Raw genomic sequence first — 16,987 nt, 5'->3', positions numbered from 1 at the left:
GCCGGCTGGGGCCCCAGAGTGGGTAGAATCCAGCGGGTGCCTTCTCGGTAACACGCTCGGAAAAACACCTCCGCGACTCACCTCCGCCAGGTCTTTTGCTGTGGCTGGTTCCTGCCAGAAACTGTTCTGGCACTGTTCACTTCGTGCGTCCCTCCTGGTTTCCATCAATGAGACAGACTGGAGATTTGGGTGAAAACAAAACAATACTGTATCTCAAAGTCTTTGCCTGAGGAACCGACCAACAGTATCCACTTCTAGACTTCAGTGTATCTCAACTTACTCATTTTACCAGAGCAGGAAGTACAAACCTAGGAACTGCAGCCAGATGTTTGTATCTGATGCCCAGTTTCGCGATTTACAAGTTATAATGACCTTGGCCAAATTACTTGGCCCCTGAAAACCTGTTTGCTCACTTATGAAATAGACACAGTAAAAAGACTACCTTAAAAGAGTTGTGAAATTTAATTTGTTTAGAATAGTAAGTAGCATAGATGGTGAAGCTGTTCCATAAATGCAAGCTTTCATTCATGTAGGTATAAAAAGCAAAAAATAATTTCACAGAATAGCTTAGCAAGTAGCTAGAGAAAACTTCATGGATAGAATGCACATACATGTGGTTTCTATTCCATATTCTACTTACAGATCTATGTAGTTTTTTCACCTCATCCTGAGCACAGTAAGGCCAGAGAAATTTGTAGGCTGCAGCTTGAACCCTTTGTTTACTGATTGCCCCACTTAGAATCAGGTCTTTTCACACAAGAAGAAAAGGCTTTCTGGATCCTCTTTCACAACTCACGGTCTCTGTTTGGATTGGGAGCAAGACTTCTATTCCAAACTGAAAAACTGAGTTGCACAAATTTCCTGGGTCAGGTTGGAATTTTATTGTGTTTGGTCAGAGACCATTGAAAAGTTTATAAAGCAAAGAGTTAAGTTCAATTCTTTAAGTTCAACATTATAACGATCAGTATAGAACAAAGTTTTGAATTTGAATGAAAATATGGGCAATATTTCAGAGTCGATTTCATTAAAACAAATAAATTTTAAAAAGAAAATAAAAACTTTTATTACTGGGCCATTTTAATTTTAACTTTAGTTCTGGGTTTTGATGTAGTCTGGGAGGGGAAAAAGAGAGATAAATATACCCATTTAATAAAGAAATCAGGCTTGTATTTATTATTCTTTGATAAGTTTATCAGGTTTGTTTTTTTGTTTTTGTTTTTTTGTGGTGCTGGGGATTGAACCCATGGCCTTGTGCATTGAGAGGCAACCACTCTACCAGCTGAGCTATATCCCCAACCTTTATTAGTTTTTTTTTTTTTTTTTTTAAGGTCTCACTATATTGTCCAGCTGTTTTTCAACTTATGAACCCAAGTGGTCATCCTGCCTTAGCCTCCTGGGTAGCTGTGACAAGAGGCTGCCCTATTTGTCACTAAGTACAAGATAAACTTTGACCTGCTTATGCTATGGCTCCAGTTACAAAGGGTATGGTACAGGGTAGTAAAGAAGTCCTTCTAAACTCAAGGGATTCACAGATGAAGTTTTGGGGGCAAAGGCAATCTAATAGTATCTAAGAAGCAATGAGGTAAATAGTACAAATATCTGACCAACAGAAGACCTGTGCTCTGTCTTCCTTCAGCTCTAAATGGGTTGTTTTTCCTCCTTATTTTTACATCTGTAGGAAAAGGATTGGATTAACTCAGGAGATTTTAATTAAAATCTTTAGGCTATGAAATGGGTCCTGTGTGGGGTTTGGTGGTATGTTAACACCAAAATCTTTTGCAAAAATTTATGCCTATGTACATTTCTAGACAGACGTTTTATGGCTTTACTTTCATCAGAGCTTCTCAAAAGGAAAACTTAAAAAAGTTAAAGGTCCCTAGAGAAGTCTCTAAGACACTCTTCACCTATAATTTCATGATGATTTTAGTTAGGATTGCTTGGAAACAGATTTAGGTAAAGTCCTCCAATCAAGAGAGGCAAGATGGATCCATTTTTGGTACTTGTAATTGATCCATAGTGAAAAATAAGTATCTCAAACAAGTAGACTGGGGGGAAAAAGCATTACGAGAACCCAGAGAACAGTTTTCTTGACCTATGAAAGTCCATAGCATATAGCCAATTTGGGGGTTTTTGTTTGTTTGTTTTTTCCAGTACTGGGGATTAAACCCAACGGTACTCCACCACTGAGCTATATACCTAGCTATTTTTATTTAATTTTTATTTCAATAAGTTGATGAGCCTGGCTTTGAACTTAAAATCTTATTGCTTCAGATTTCCAAATACTGGGATTACAGGTGTGCACAACCACACCTGGATGCAAATTTGTTTTGAAACATTTTTATTGCAGCATAATTAACACACTTTAAAAGGTACAAATCTTAAGTGTAGAGTTCAAGGATTTTTTGATATATATAATATACATATATTATATGTATATATGTATAAAATCTATGAAACCCGCCCAGCATGCCAAGTCTCCCTCCTGCTCTCTAAACATGACCTCTATCAAAAAAAGCTATAATTCATTTTATCATAGACAATTTTGCCTGTTTTGAACTTTATGTAGATGATATTGCATAACATTTAAAGCTACTGAGAATGTGTCCTTCTGCCTTGATGTGAAGCAAGACAACTTCGGAGTAAGAGACATGAGGCTTGAACGTTTGGTCTCCTTAGGTCACACCTATGTAACCTTGAGCAAGTGACTTAAACTGGTTTTTTTAACTCTAAAAGTAGAATAATAAAAAACTGTCTGATAAGTCTAATGTTATGAATGTATTAAGTACTCTTTGTAAGGTATCTGATCCATAGAAGGGGGCTAAAGTTTTTCTTTCTTTTTCCCTAGAACATTCTTATTCTATCTTCCAGACCCACCCAGCACAAGTGTTTCCTAAAGGAGGCTATCTCTAACTTCCTGGCACCCCAAAATTATTGCTCTCTTAGGTCTCTTTGTCTTATCCCTAAATTTCATGTGTTCCTCTGCTATGGCATTTAGCATTGTTTACTGTGACTGTTTTTTGGCATTACTAAAAGGCTGTGAGAACCATGAATTCAGGAACTGTGCAGTTTCTCTGAGTGCCCTTACTATTAAGAGTGGTTCAATAAACTTTAGTGGAATGAATGAATTCAGACATATTAGAATTCCACTAGAAGTATCTACTATAGGTGTTAGCATTCGCATTGAAACTATTCAAAGAAGGAAGTTGTAGGTTTATTATTTTTTGAGTTTGGTAAGATGTGTGTTACAAGGAACAGTGGTTTAAAATCAAAACAAAGATAAAGTTTGGAAGCTTGTGTTTACAGGTCTTTTTCTCCAGAATGAAAGAGATTTGGAATGATAAACAACTCAAGAGGAAAAGTCAACAAATTCAATGAGTTTGCAGTTTTGCACAGACAGAAAACACAAGACAAAGGAACAGGTAGGGCAGTGAATGGGTGAACAACTTAGACGGAATGATCAAGCAATTAGGATTTTATTGGTGGATTAATCTTTTGTCAACCTTTTGAAGGAAGAAGGAGATGTGAGAATTCCAGAGTTATGGTGGAGTTTTAGAAGATGACATGTAGAAAATATGTAGGTGGTTGGGTACATTAAAATACATAGAAAATATTTTCATTTCTAAGGAGTCTCCAAAAGTTTGGGAGTAGTCATAAAATCTCAATAACCTGCAAAGTGTGTTTCCAAGAAATTCAATGTAATTATTTTTCACCAAATGAGATTTCTTCCCCAAATTAAACATGAACCTGGGCTTGGGGGTGTAGCTAAGTGGTACAGCTCTTGCCTAGCTCTATCCTCAATAGAAGCTATCCTCTTATTTCCAACAATTCATATTCATTGCCTAGACAAGTGTATCTCTTGCCCCAAAGGCAGCACAAGTGAACAGATTACTGTCAGATATCTGACTTGCTCTGGGGACACATAGGGTGTCCTTACATCCTGACTGATCTGACAAGATTATTAATAATGCTCCTTACACATTCAAAAGTATCCCAGAATGGGCCAATAAATTGTATGGTCATCTTACCATCGGGCCTCACACTCAAGCAGTCTAGACCCCTCTCACGACTCCTCCCCAAGTCCCAAACTTTATTAAACCTGGGAACCCTTTCCCACTGGTTTTCCCCACCTTTTCAACAATAGGTCCTTGAAGTCTTAGTCAAATATGTTAGCAGGGCTGGGGAGATAGCTCAGTCGGTAGGGTGCTTGCCTTGCAAGCACAAGGTGCTAGGTTTGATCCCCAGCACCACAAAAAACACATTAGCAGTAAAAACAAAGAAAGAGGGAATGAAACTTAGCTAAAGAGGACAGTGAGAGAAGGAGCGACAAGAGAAACAAGACTGGCTTATATAGGAGTTTCTTAGGAATTATAACGAAGTTGGTCTACTTTTGGCATTACTAATTCAGCTCTGAAGACAATTTAAATTTAACATTTAAGCCACAGCAGGCAGTTATAACTTTTGCAAAAGCATAGAATATAAAACAAGATACTAGAATCCACAAAATAGCCCAAGAAGCAGAGCAATGTAGTCCAGAATGTTAGAAGGCCTACAAAATCTGTAAAACTCCTTAGTAAATATCCACATTTCATCTCAGGAGTTTATGGCAATTCATTTTTGCCTGATATGTTTTCTTCATCTTCTGCCTTTTAGTTGTGTAGGTTCTCTACTTTCTGCCACAAATAATAGAACCATCTGACCTCTGGGAAAAATGAAATCTATTTTGCAATTAAATATAACAAGGTAGATAGACCTTCAGAGCTGAATCTGAGTGGATTCCTAGTCTCTACTCAGAGTTTTACACGTCATATCTAAATGAGAAGAATCTCACATACCTGACCAAACAAACTCCTACCTGGCTGCCACTTAATAGGAGAGTGGAATTAGAACAGGAAGGTATGGGGATCATGGAAACAGACATTTTGTATCTGGTATACATCCTGCTACAGAGGTCAGCCCTCAGACTCCTTCTACCCATGCCTCTGAGTTTCCACTCATGTACACCTGGGGAAGGGGAAATCTATATTCTGACATTGTCCATTGCCATTTGTTGTGTATGTCAATCGGTAGTATCTGTTAATTGTGTAATGTGAATTTTTTTGTAACTATACCGATATTTTGACTGCTTGTTATTAATTTCTGAGAGAGATGTTTCATAATCTCCCACTATGATTGAATCTTTCTCTACTTTTTTAAGTTTTATTAGTGTTTATCATACATTTTGAGGCCATGTTATTAAGGACTTACAAATTTATAATTGTTATGTCTTCTTAGTGGAGTGATGGTTTATCATTATGAAGTATTTTCTCCTATTTTTTTTAACCAATATGCATATAATGTTCAGTACATGTATACATTTTGTAATATTCAAATAAGATTCAACATATTTATCTAGTCAAACATTTATCATTTCTTTGTGGCAAAAACTCAAAATCCTTCCCTCTAGCTTTTTGAAATGTACATTATTGTCATCTATTGTCACTATACTATACAATAGTACCTCAGAGGGGCTGGGGCTGGGGCTCAGTGGTAAAGTGCTTGCCTAGTTTGTGTGAGGCACTGGGTTTGATTCTCAGCAACGCATAAAAAATGAATAAGGCGGAAATCTGGGCCAGGGCTGCTGTGGCGCCTGGCACCAGGTGGCGGGTGCTGACCACCCTCTGGCTGGTGGAGCTTCCAGCCCAAGTTTTGAGATGGGGAAGAAATGTCTTCCATAAAAAGAAGTCCAAAACAGGAAATAATTTCTGATTTCTCATTTCAGTTGCCAAAGGAGATATTGCCAAGTTAACAGGAATACTCAGTCATTCTCCATATTTTCTCGATGAAACTGCTGAAAATGGCTGGACTGCTTTAATGTATGCTGCAAGGAATAGTCACCTGGATGGTGTTCAATTTCTGTTCGAGAAAGGGTGTGACAGATTAACTGTCAATAAATCAAGACAGACCGCACTTAGATATTGCTAGATTTGGGGGCTGTAAACATATAGCCAACTTATTAGCTAATGCTAAAGGTGGGAAGAAGCCTTGGTTTCTAACCAATGAAGCCGAAGAATGTGAAATTTATTTTAGCAGAACACTACTGGATGGGAAAAGTGAAAAAAGAAATAATTCTGACTGACTGCTACCAAAAAAAGCCATCCCACCACAGTTTATATCCTTTTCTCAGATTTAAGTCCCTTGGTTACTCTAAGTGGCAATAAAGAAAGTTTCCAGCAGCCAGAACTAAGACTTTGTCAGCTGAACTATACAGATATAAAGGATTACTTGACTCAGCCTGAGAAGATCACCTTGATTTTCCTTGGAGTAGAACTTGAAATGAAAAAAAAAAAAAAAAAAAAAAAAAGCTACACAATTATGCTGGAGAAGTCCCAAGAGAAGAGGAAGATGGGGTTGATTGCCTAGTTTGCTATAGGTGTAGACCCTATTACTGCTGAAGAATTTAAGCAAAGACACAGAAATTGTTATTTTCTTCCTCCTCCAATGCCAGCTCTCCTACAGTTGAAAGAAAAAGAAGCGGGAGTTGCAGCTCAAACAAGATCTGTCCTTGCCTGGCACAGTCGATATAAGTTCTGCCCAACTTGCAGAAGTGCAACTAAAATTGAAGAAGGTGGCTACAAGACAGTATGTGTAAAAGAAGACTGTCCTAGTCTTCAAGGCGTTCATAATACATCATATCCAAGAGTTGATCCAGTAGTAATCATGCAAGTTATTCATCCAGATGGGACCAAGTGTCTTTTAGGCAGGCAGAGAAGATTTCCCCCTGGCATGTTTACTTGTCTTGCTGGATTTATTGAACCTGGGGAGACAACAGAAGATGCTGTTTGGAGAGAAGTAGAAGAGGAAAGTGGAGTCAAAGTTGGCCATGTTCAGTATGTCTCTTCTCAAGGAGGGTCAATGCCGTTCTCTTTAATGATTGGTTGTTTAGCTGTGTCATGTCTACAGAAATTAAAGTTGACAAGAATGAAACAGAGGATAACCGCTGGTTCACGAGAGATCAGTTGGTGGATGCAACAGGCATTTTTTGTGAGCTATTGCACATCAATTAATCAAACACTGGATTCAAGTGAACCCCAATCCCTAAATCAAAGAAATAGTCTTTGTTTGAGTGTTATTTAATTTCTAATACTATTTACTCTTTATGTGAGATTAGAAATACTCAATGCTTTTTAGACTGTGATAACAAAATATCATGTTGGACTCTCAAAATAAAAATTAAATAAAAGATAAAAATGAATAAATAAAATAAAGGTATTAAAAAAAGAAACCTTTTAAAACAATAGTACCTCAGAGCTTCTTGTTGTAACTGTAACTTAGTATCCACTGATCAGCCTCCTCCCTGCTCCATTTTTTCTCTCTTTAGTAGAGTTTTTTTTTTTTTTCCATGAAGACTACCTTGTCTGATAGTATAATTACATCAAGATTCTTTTGGTTATTGTCGGCAAGTAGCTTTTTTTTCTATTCACTTACTTTGCATATCACTGTATTTTTCTCACTGTATTTAAGTTTATTTTTTTAAATTAAATTAAATTAAATTAATTTTTTTTTAGTGCTGGAAATTGAACCCAGGGCCATGCCTGTGCCAGGCAAGTGCTCTACCACTGAGTTACACCCTTAGTCCCTAAATTTATTTCTTGAAAGTAGCATATAGTTACTTCAGTCTTAAAACTGTTTCCTTTTAATAGGAATTTTATTTTGCAATTTATATTCTGCATAGTCAGAGACAGATTTGGGTTAAATCCCTCATCCTGCTGTTTATTTTCTACTTGTTCAACCTGTTCTACATTCCATTTTTCCTCTCTCTCTTCCTCTATCTCTCTCATTGTTTTGGTACTGGGAGTTGAACCCAGGGGCACTTTATCACTGAGTCAGTCCTTTTTATTTTTATCCCCAGTCCTTTTTATTTTTATTTTGAGACTGGGTCTAAACTGCCAAGGCTGGCCTCAAATTTACTCCTGCCTTAACCTCCCAGGTCTCTGGGATTATAGGGGTTCACGCTCACATTCCACTCTCTTTTCTTGACTTATTTTTTTAATATTATTTTTAATTAGCTTTTAATTTTTTACAGACTGCATTTTGATTCATTGTACACAAATGGGGCACATCATTTCGTTTCTATGGTTGTACACAATGTAGATTCATACCATTCGTGTAATCATACATGTACATAGGGTAATGATGTCTGCCTCATTCCACCATTTTTCACACCCCCTCCCTCTCCTTTCCTTCTCCATATTATAAAGTTCCCCCATTATTCTCTCATTCCCCACCCATTTTAATTAAATATCTTTTTTTATTATTTTGTTTTCCCATTAGTTAGCCATACATTCTTTTGCCATTCTTTTAGTGTTACCCAAGAGATTGTAGTATTGCCTTCTGAATCTATGAACACTTCTTTAATATAAATTAGGACTTCAGTTACTTCCTGGACAATGGAAGAATCCTAAACCCTTTAATTACATTTACTACCTATTGCATGTCTTTTTGCTATTATTTCATGTATTTTAATTCTTTCTATAAATAATATTAATCTCTATAAGATATTGTTATTATTATTACTATTTCATATGCTCAACATGCATTTTGAATCATTGCTTTTCATTTTTTACCTGCATCTATATGCTTCTACAGGGGATCTTTTCTTCTCCCTAAAAAATTTTCTAATTACTTTAGAGTAGGTCTGCTGCATATTAATTTTCTCCATTTTTGCTTGTCTGAAATGCCTTTATATCTACTTCATTTTGAGGCATATTTTCACTGGATATCAAATTATAGATTGGTAGTTATTTTCTTTCAGTGCTTTTTTAACCCGAGGGAAAAATATTTACAAATTCATCTTACCTAATGGTAAAATATTAAATGCTTCCCTACTGGGATTAGTAAAGAAACAAAGATGCTCATTATTTTTATTTCTATTCAATATTGTACTAAAGGTCCTAGCTAGTAAAAATATATATATAAATAAATAAATAAAAGGTATAAGTATTAGAGAGAAAGAAATACAACTGTCAATATTTTCAAATGACATTACTTTGCATGCAGAAAATTGAAAGTAATCTATAGGTAATCTGCTATAATAAAATAAGTAAATTTAGGAATAAACAGGTCAATTTAAATTTTGTATTCCAGCAAATAAATTTAGAAAGTGAAATTTAAAAACAAAGCTTTTTGCAATGGTCTTTAAAATAAATTGAGTATCTAACATGAAATGCAATGAAAGATGTGCAAGTTCTTTACCCCAGAAATTTTAAACAATTTTTAAAGTTAGTATTTATTCTAAGAAATTTTGCCTCCTGTACCATGATGATATTCTCCCAAGTTATCTTCTTTTTTAAAAATATTTTTAGTTGTAGATGGACACAATACTTTTATTTTATTTATTTATTTTTTATGTGGTGCTGAGAATCAAACCCAGTGCCTCACACGTTAGTCAAGCACTCTACCACTGAGTCACAACTCCAGCCCTCCCAAGTTATTTTCCAAAAACTAAAAATAAAAAATAAAGAAAAGAAAGAAGAGTGTATATCTAGAAGAAGAATTGCCGAGTCATATTGTAAGTCTATGTTTAACTTTTTGAGAAACAATTAAACTATTCCTGGAGTTGCTACAGCACTTTACATTCCCATTAGCAATGAAAAAGTGACCAATTTCTCCAGATCCTTACCAGCAAGTGTTATTTTAAAAACCCAAAGGATATACACTGTTCAAAGATTAGAAGTCAAAGCTGTAAGGATGTGAATTTTTCCCAGTTTGGTCTATATATTCAATCCCTTTCAAATTTCCAGTTGTTTTGTTTTGTGGAAACTACAATGTTTTTAAAACTCATATGCAATGATAAAGGCAAAAAAGTAGTCAACCTAAAGAAGAACAATGTGGGATGATTTATATAACTGGATATCAGAGTTATTACAAAGCTGTAGTAATTAAAATAGTGTGGTATCAGCACAGAGCAGTGTCCAGAAACAACCCACACATACCCAATTGATTTATGACAAAGTTGACATTCCTGAGAAGTATAAGGAAGATAGTTTTTTTCAATAAACAGATAACCATATGAGAAAAATAACTTTGATCCTTATTGCACACTATTCCAACTGGGGTGTAGATCTATCTAAATGTTATAATTAGAATAGTAAAACATCTAGAAGACAACAAGAAAAATATCTTTCAGGCATTGAGTAGACAAAAACAGGGTGCAAAATTCACTAACCAGACAGAAAAAGATTCACAAATTCGACATTATTATGAATTATTATTAGGAATGTCCATATCAAAACACATCACTAAGAGTGTGAAAAGGGCTGAATGTGGTGGTGCATAGCAGCAATTCTATCAGCTTGGGAGGCTGAGGCAGGAGGATGCAAGTTCAAGGCCAGTCTCAGCAATCTAGCAAGACCCTAAGCAACTTACTGAGACCCTGTCTCAAAACAAAAAATAAAAAAGGGCTAGAGATGTGGCTCCATGGTTGAGTGTCCCTATGTTCAATCACTGGTAGCAAAAAAAAAAAAAAAAAAAAAAAAAAAAAAAAAAAGTGTGAAAAGGTAGTCAAGGAGTAGGAGAAGATATTTGCAATTCATATAATTGACAAATGAGCTGGTTAGAATATATATTTAACTCTGACAAATCATTGAGAAAAGATAGACAAAAATGAGGATACTCAAATGTCCAATAAGCTTCAGAAAAGGTCCCTAGTCTCATTGGTCAAAAGGGAAATGCAAATTAAATGGACAAAGATACCACTACACACTAAGGAGAACAAATAATTTTGAAGTGAATTAAAGCAACTAGAACTCTCATACATGCTTATGAAAAGAGTAGCAGAAAATAGTGTCACACTCAAAGAATTAGAAGATGCAGGGTGGTTGTCTCTTATTATATACATTCCTAATTTACTGTTCTTGCTCCTCCTAAAGCCCACTGGATTTACAGTAGTTAAGACAATGTGATACTGGCATAAGATTAGACCTAGAGATCCACAGACTAGACTTGAGAGCTCAGAAATAAATTCATATATCTATAGTTAATTGAGTTTTGAAAATATTTTTAGTTGTTCATGGACCTTTATTTTAGTTATTTATTTATATGTGATGCTGAGAATCGAACCCAGTGCCTCACACATGCTAGGCAAGCACTGTACCATTGAGTTACAACTCCAGCCCCAGTTAATTGATTCTTTTGACAAGGATGCTGCAGGCTTCCAATGAGGAAAGGATAGTCTTTCACCGAATAGTGCTGGGACAACTGGATATCCTCATGAAGCAATCTGTCCAAAAGAATGAACTTGGGTCACTAGTTCATACCATATACAAACATTCACTCAAAATGGATCAAAGACTTTTTTCCCCCCAGTCTTGGGGAGTGAATGCAGATGTGCTCTAACACTAAGGTACATCCCTGGCCCTTTTTATTTTTCATTTTGAGACATGGTCTGGCTAAATTAGTTGCCCATGTTAACTTTGAATTTGTGATCTTCAGTCCCCTGAGTAGCTGGGATAACAGTCAAGCACCACCGCACCTGAATTCAAAGACCTAACTTTAAGAGTTAAGCCAATAAAACTGAAAATAAAACAGGTGAAAATCTTGATGACCTTGGATTGAGGAACAATTTCTTAGCTATGACATCAAAAACATAGACAATTAAAGGAAAAAAAGTAAGTAAATTGGATTTCATCAAAACATAAAACTTTTTTTTTATCAAAGAACACCATCTTGAAAGTAAAAAAGAAAACCTCAATTGGAATAAAATATTTGCAAATCATATATCTAATAAAGGGTTAGTATCCAGAATATAGAAAGAAGTCCTACAACTCAGCAATAAGATATAAAAAAAGTTGACTCAAATAGGCATTTCTCCAAAGAAGATACACAGACGACCAACACAGACAAGAAAAGATGCTCAACATCACTACATCCATGCTATAACATGAATGACCTATGAAGACATGATACTAAGTGAAATGACGCAGATGCACAAAGATAAACATTGTGGGGTCCCACTTACATGAGGTATCTACAAGAGTCAATTTCTTTCTTTTTTTTTTTTTTTTTTTTAGGAACACAATTGATTTATGGGTATTAATTTTATATCCTGCTTTTTAATTTTAATTTATTTTTACTGTAAACAAATGGGATACATGTTGTTTCTGTTTGTACATGGAGTAATAGCATACCATTTTCGTAATCATATATTTACATAGGGTAATGATGTTTGATTCATTCTGTTATTTTTTCCTTCTCCCCCACCCCTCCCACCCCTCTTTTCCCTCTATATAGTCCCTCTTTCCTCCATTCTTGCCCCCCTCCCACCCCCCATTATGTGTCATCATCGCTTATCAGTGAGATCATTTGCCTTTTGGATTTTTGAGATCAGCTTATCTCACTTAGCATGATATTCTCCAATTTCATCCATTTGCCTGCAAATGCCATAATTTTATTATTCTTTATAGCTGAGTAATATTCCATTGTATATATATACCACAGTTTCTTTATCCATTCATCCATTGAAGGGCATCGAGGTTGGTTCCACAATCTGGCTATGGTGAATTGAGCAGCTATGAACATTGATGTGGCTATATCTCTGTAGTATGCTGATTTTAAGTCCTTTGGGTATAGACCGAGGAGTGGGATAGCTGGGTCAAATGGTGGGTCCATTCCAAGTTTTCTAAGGAATCTCCACACTGCTTTCCAGAGTGGCTGCACTAATTTGCAACCCCACCAGCAATGTATGAGTGTACCTTTTTCCCCACATCCTCTCCAACACCTATTGTTGTTTGTATTCTTGATAATCGCCATTCTAATTGGGGTGAGATGGAATCTTAGTGTAGTTTTGATTTGCATTTCTCTTATTACTAAAGATGGTGAACATTTTTTCATATGTTTGTTGATAAGAGTCAATTTCTTAAAAGACAGAATGGAGTAAAAGTAGAATAGGGCAGGGGTAGTTATTAAGTAATGGGCACAGAGATTTTGTCTGGAATGATAGAAAAGTTTTGGAAATTGATGTGATAGAACAATGTGAATGTGCTTAATGCCACCAAATTATATACTTAAGGATAAATTTTATGTATATTTTACTACAATAAGAAAATTATAAATTTAAATTTTTAAATTAAAAATGTTGAATCTTATGTGAACTATATCTCATACACACAAAATTTTTAAACTTAAAGGATTATTGTGAATGACAGGTGATGCTGCATCCTTAACCAAGTAGCTCCTGGTTGCAGATGTTGTTCGTGATATGCCACTTTAGTTGAACAAATGAACATGGCTGCTGGCATATGATATAAATTTGCTAATTTAGGGAACACATTCTTTCAACTATGATCAGGAATGAGGACTAGAAGCAGTTTACTTTCACATAGGATGGAAGATAGTATACACACAGTTTTACTCCAGTCCAAAGGGATCCAAATCATATGGACATTCCATGGAACATCATGTCAGGTTGCTGTACTAAAAATATTGAGTTAACCGAAACTGATGACAAGAAATGGTGTCCACTTTGGGTACAGTGATAGGACACATGAAGTCCAGAGGGTGGAAGATAAATCCTACGCAAATGTAAGAGTTTGGCCTATCCTTGCAGTTTTTAGGAGCCTAGCGCTCGACATTGTTACAATATGACTATCTATCTAATCTATACATTCAAACTCCTTTGATATTTAAACAAATTTCTTTATTGCTTAAATGAATCAGAGTTGGCTTCTGTGAACTCTGACTAATTCAAAGTCTCAGATAGATATCATTTCCTCTAGTTCATTTTTTCAGACCCCAACTTTCTGGGGTAGGCAATTCTCTTATTTACTCTTACAATACAGAGTTCTCTACCTATTAGTGTATTCATAACTTTCTATTCCTGATCGTTTGTGTGTCTGCCTCTTCTATGTGAATTAAGGCACTTACGAGCAGTTGATGCCTCTTTTCCACTGGTCTTTACTGACTAGCACAGTCCCTGACACAGTAGATCCTCACTAAATATTTATTGAGTGGGTCTGCCACTAGATCTGGCACACTTTAGTGGAAATTTAAGTGCAATATGTTCTAAGTTGAATTTGTCATATTCACTATTACAGTTGAAGGCAGTATCAGGCAAGGTTCAATGCAGACAGTGGAAACCACTTGAGATTTTTATTAAGGAATAAATTTATTACAGGAAATTGATGCTCATCAAGGGCTAGAAGAGTAAAACTGAGGCTGGACAAGTAGAAACAAGTAGAAACAATTCTTAGAAACATGCAGAACTTGACTATCAAAAACATTCCTACTTCCTAATTCATCATTTTAACTATTCAAGACACATCCCCATAGCTTTGATCCAGGGGTCAGTAAGCTAACCAAGAGGCAGTTGCCACTATAGCTATGGATGATTATACTGTCCTTGACATGTAGAAAGCTAGAAAATGGCCACTGGAATCCCATGGCAGAAAAAAAATCCACACTTTCCACAAGTTTTCTCAGCAACTTAAAGGATAGAATGATGGGATTTGCCTTCACCTCACTCCTGTTTATCATATTTCATGAGTTTATCTCATTACCAGAGACTAATTCACATTCAGAGACTTTGCTGCAAAGGAGTCTGGGAAAGTGTAGTTTTCAGCTTTCCAGTCTTTGCAGTACAGGAAGACACTTTGTGGATTGGAGGCTGAGTGTTTACCACAGTGACATCTCCTCTCACAAGGCTGTTGAATTGCACCTGTGTACAATCTTCACCTCTTTCCTGACACCAAGATGCTGTCCTCGGACGGAAATGATTCTCATGGATTCTCCATGAGATTAAATTTAGAGAATGCTTATCATTTATTAACGTTTTCATGGAATGAGATGAAATGCACCTTGATGGGCTGTACCTTGGTTGGAATCACTGATTCTTTGAGCAGATTGAGGAAATGGCAGTTATGTAGTCAACTTGGACCTTTCCACCTCTGAAAAAAATGATAATTCAACATCCTGACTCATTTGTTACATGTGACTTCAAGGGTCAGAGTAATGGAAGAAAAGTGCAGAAACCAAAACCCAGAGAGATGAGGAATCTTGTGCAAAATAATGGAAAGGCATGGGATTTGTAGTCACATGGTCCTTGACTTGAATCTAGATTCTGCCTTTTACTAAATAGAAGACCTGGAGCAAGTTCCTTAGACTCTCTACATCTTGGATTGGTCATTTCCAAAATACCTATCTAACAGAGTTATAAAGATTTAATGAGATAACACTTGTAAAATATAGGTACATAAAGTACCAAAGAACTATTGGTTCCTTTATTAATTTCTTATGACTACTATAAGAAATTATGACAAATTGAGTGACACTAAACACTCTTTTTTTGGGGGGGGGTGGCAGGTAAGATCAAACTCAGGACCATCTGCAGGTTTGTATTCCCCTAACCCCTTATAGTTCTGGATATCAGAAGTCTGAGCTGGTTTCAATGGACCAGAATCAAGGTGTTGGTAGGGCCACATTCCCTCTGTAAGCTCTAGGGAAGAATCTGTTTCCTTGCCTTTTCCAGCTTCTAAAGTTGCATTTCCTGCATACCTTGGCTAGGCCCCCCTCTTCCATATTTGAAGCCTGGAGCATGGAATCTTGCTTAAGTTCTCACATTGACTGTTTCACATCTTGTTTTCTGTGTCAAATGTCCCTCTGCCTTCTGCTTGTGATTTATAGTTAAGATCCACCTGGATAATCCATGATAATCTCCCTAATCTCAAGATCCTTAATATAATTACACCATGAATTCCCAGTGACCATATAAGGTAACACTCATAAGTTCCAAGGACCTGGATATCTTTGGGGACCATTATTCAGCTAATTGCAACTCCTTTCATTACCAGTCTTTGCTACATTTTAAAAGGCCATTTGGCATCTAAAGCAGTCGCTGTCCAGTAGAAATATAATGTGGCCCATGTGTGTAATTATAATTTTTCTAGTAGCTACATTAAAAAAGCAAAAAGGAACAAGAGGAGTTAATTTTATTGATAGTTTATTTAGCCTAATATACCCCAAATAGCATCAATATGTAATTATTATAGAAATTATTGTGATAGTTTACTTATTTTTCATGCTCAGTCTTTGAAGTCTGGTATGCAATTTACATTTAATGCAAATATTAATTCAGACTAACCACATTTCAGTTGCTCTATGGTTACATGTGCTAGGTTACTGTATTGGATAGTGTAGGTCTATAGGATTGTGAAATTAATAGGGCTAATGAGAGATTGAATAATATACTCCTCTCACCCACCTGATGTTTTAATGACTTTAACTCTCATTGTTGGTACTTCATTCTGCCTATATTCACTACTGAAATGATGACTACTGACTTAGATCCTGCTTAGGGTGCCAAGGATGCCACCAGTGGGCTATAAACATCCCACAGAACCAGACCAGGCACAGAATTAATGTTAGATATCAGGATCATTGATAAAACATCATCTACATTAGATCTGAAAAGCAGAGGAATTTTAATTCAGGTTATTACTTAAGCAAGTTGATGAAACAGTTGAGAGCCAAATCATAGACAATGAAATAAACTACAGATTAGCAACATTACACAGCTGCTACTACTTTTAGTAATGGAAGGACATTAGAGGTACTATTACCAGAACCTCAAATCAGCATTGCCTAAGAGCTAGGACCATGACAGGGAACTTGAATTCTGAAGGAAGGGAGTGTGTAGTGAGAGACAGGGAGAAGCATAGCCACTACTGGAAATACTGCCTGAGGAGGGAGTGAGAAATTCCCTGAGGCCTCTTTGCTGCTATAGTTCCATACCAGGTGTTCAGCTAGGGCCTCCCATTGGGCAAACTTACCTACAAGCCACTTGTCAAGGAATCCTGGGAAATGTAGTTCCTTGAGACTTGGAACAGAATTGGAAAATCAGAGATGGATTTAAGAACAAACAGGCAAATAAGTGTTAATGGTTTATACCTTTTGCCATTCCACATGTTTACCTCCGATATTACAACTTTATGCTTCTAACAAGACATGGTTAGGGGCT

The 16,987-nt window shown here is 36.2% G+C and overlaps 1 pseudogene; it reads left to right on the top strand.

Moving 5' to 3' along the window:
* Positions 1-5,701: 5,701 nt before the first annotated feature.
* On the top strand, positions 5,702-7,078 carry LOC124976350 (NAD-capped RNA hydrolase NUDT12-like; annotated as a pseudogene).
* Positions 7,079-16,987: the final 9,909 nt, after the last annotated feature.

The sequence above is a fragment of the Sciurus carolinensis genome, chromosome 2 (genome assembly GCF_902686445.1).
Source record: "Sciurus carolinensis chromosome 2, mSciCar1.2, whole genome shotgun sequence".
Classification (NCBI taxonomy): domain Eukaryota; kingdom Metazoa; phylum Chordata; class Mammalia; order Rodentia; family Sciuridae; genus Sciurus; species Sciurus carolinensis.
This window is presented reverse-complemented; position numbering and strand designations above follow the sequence as displayed.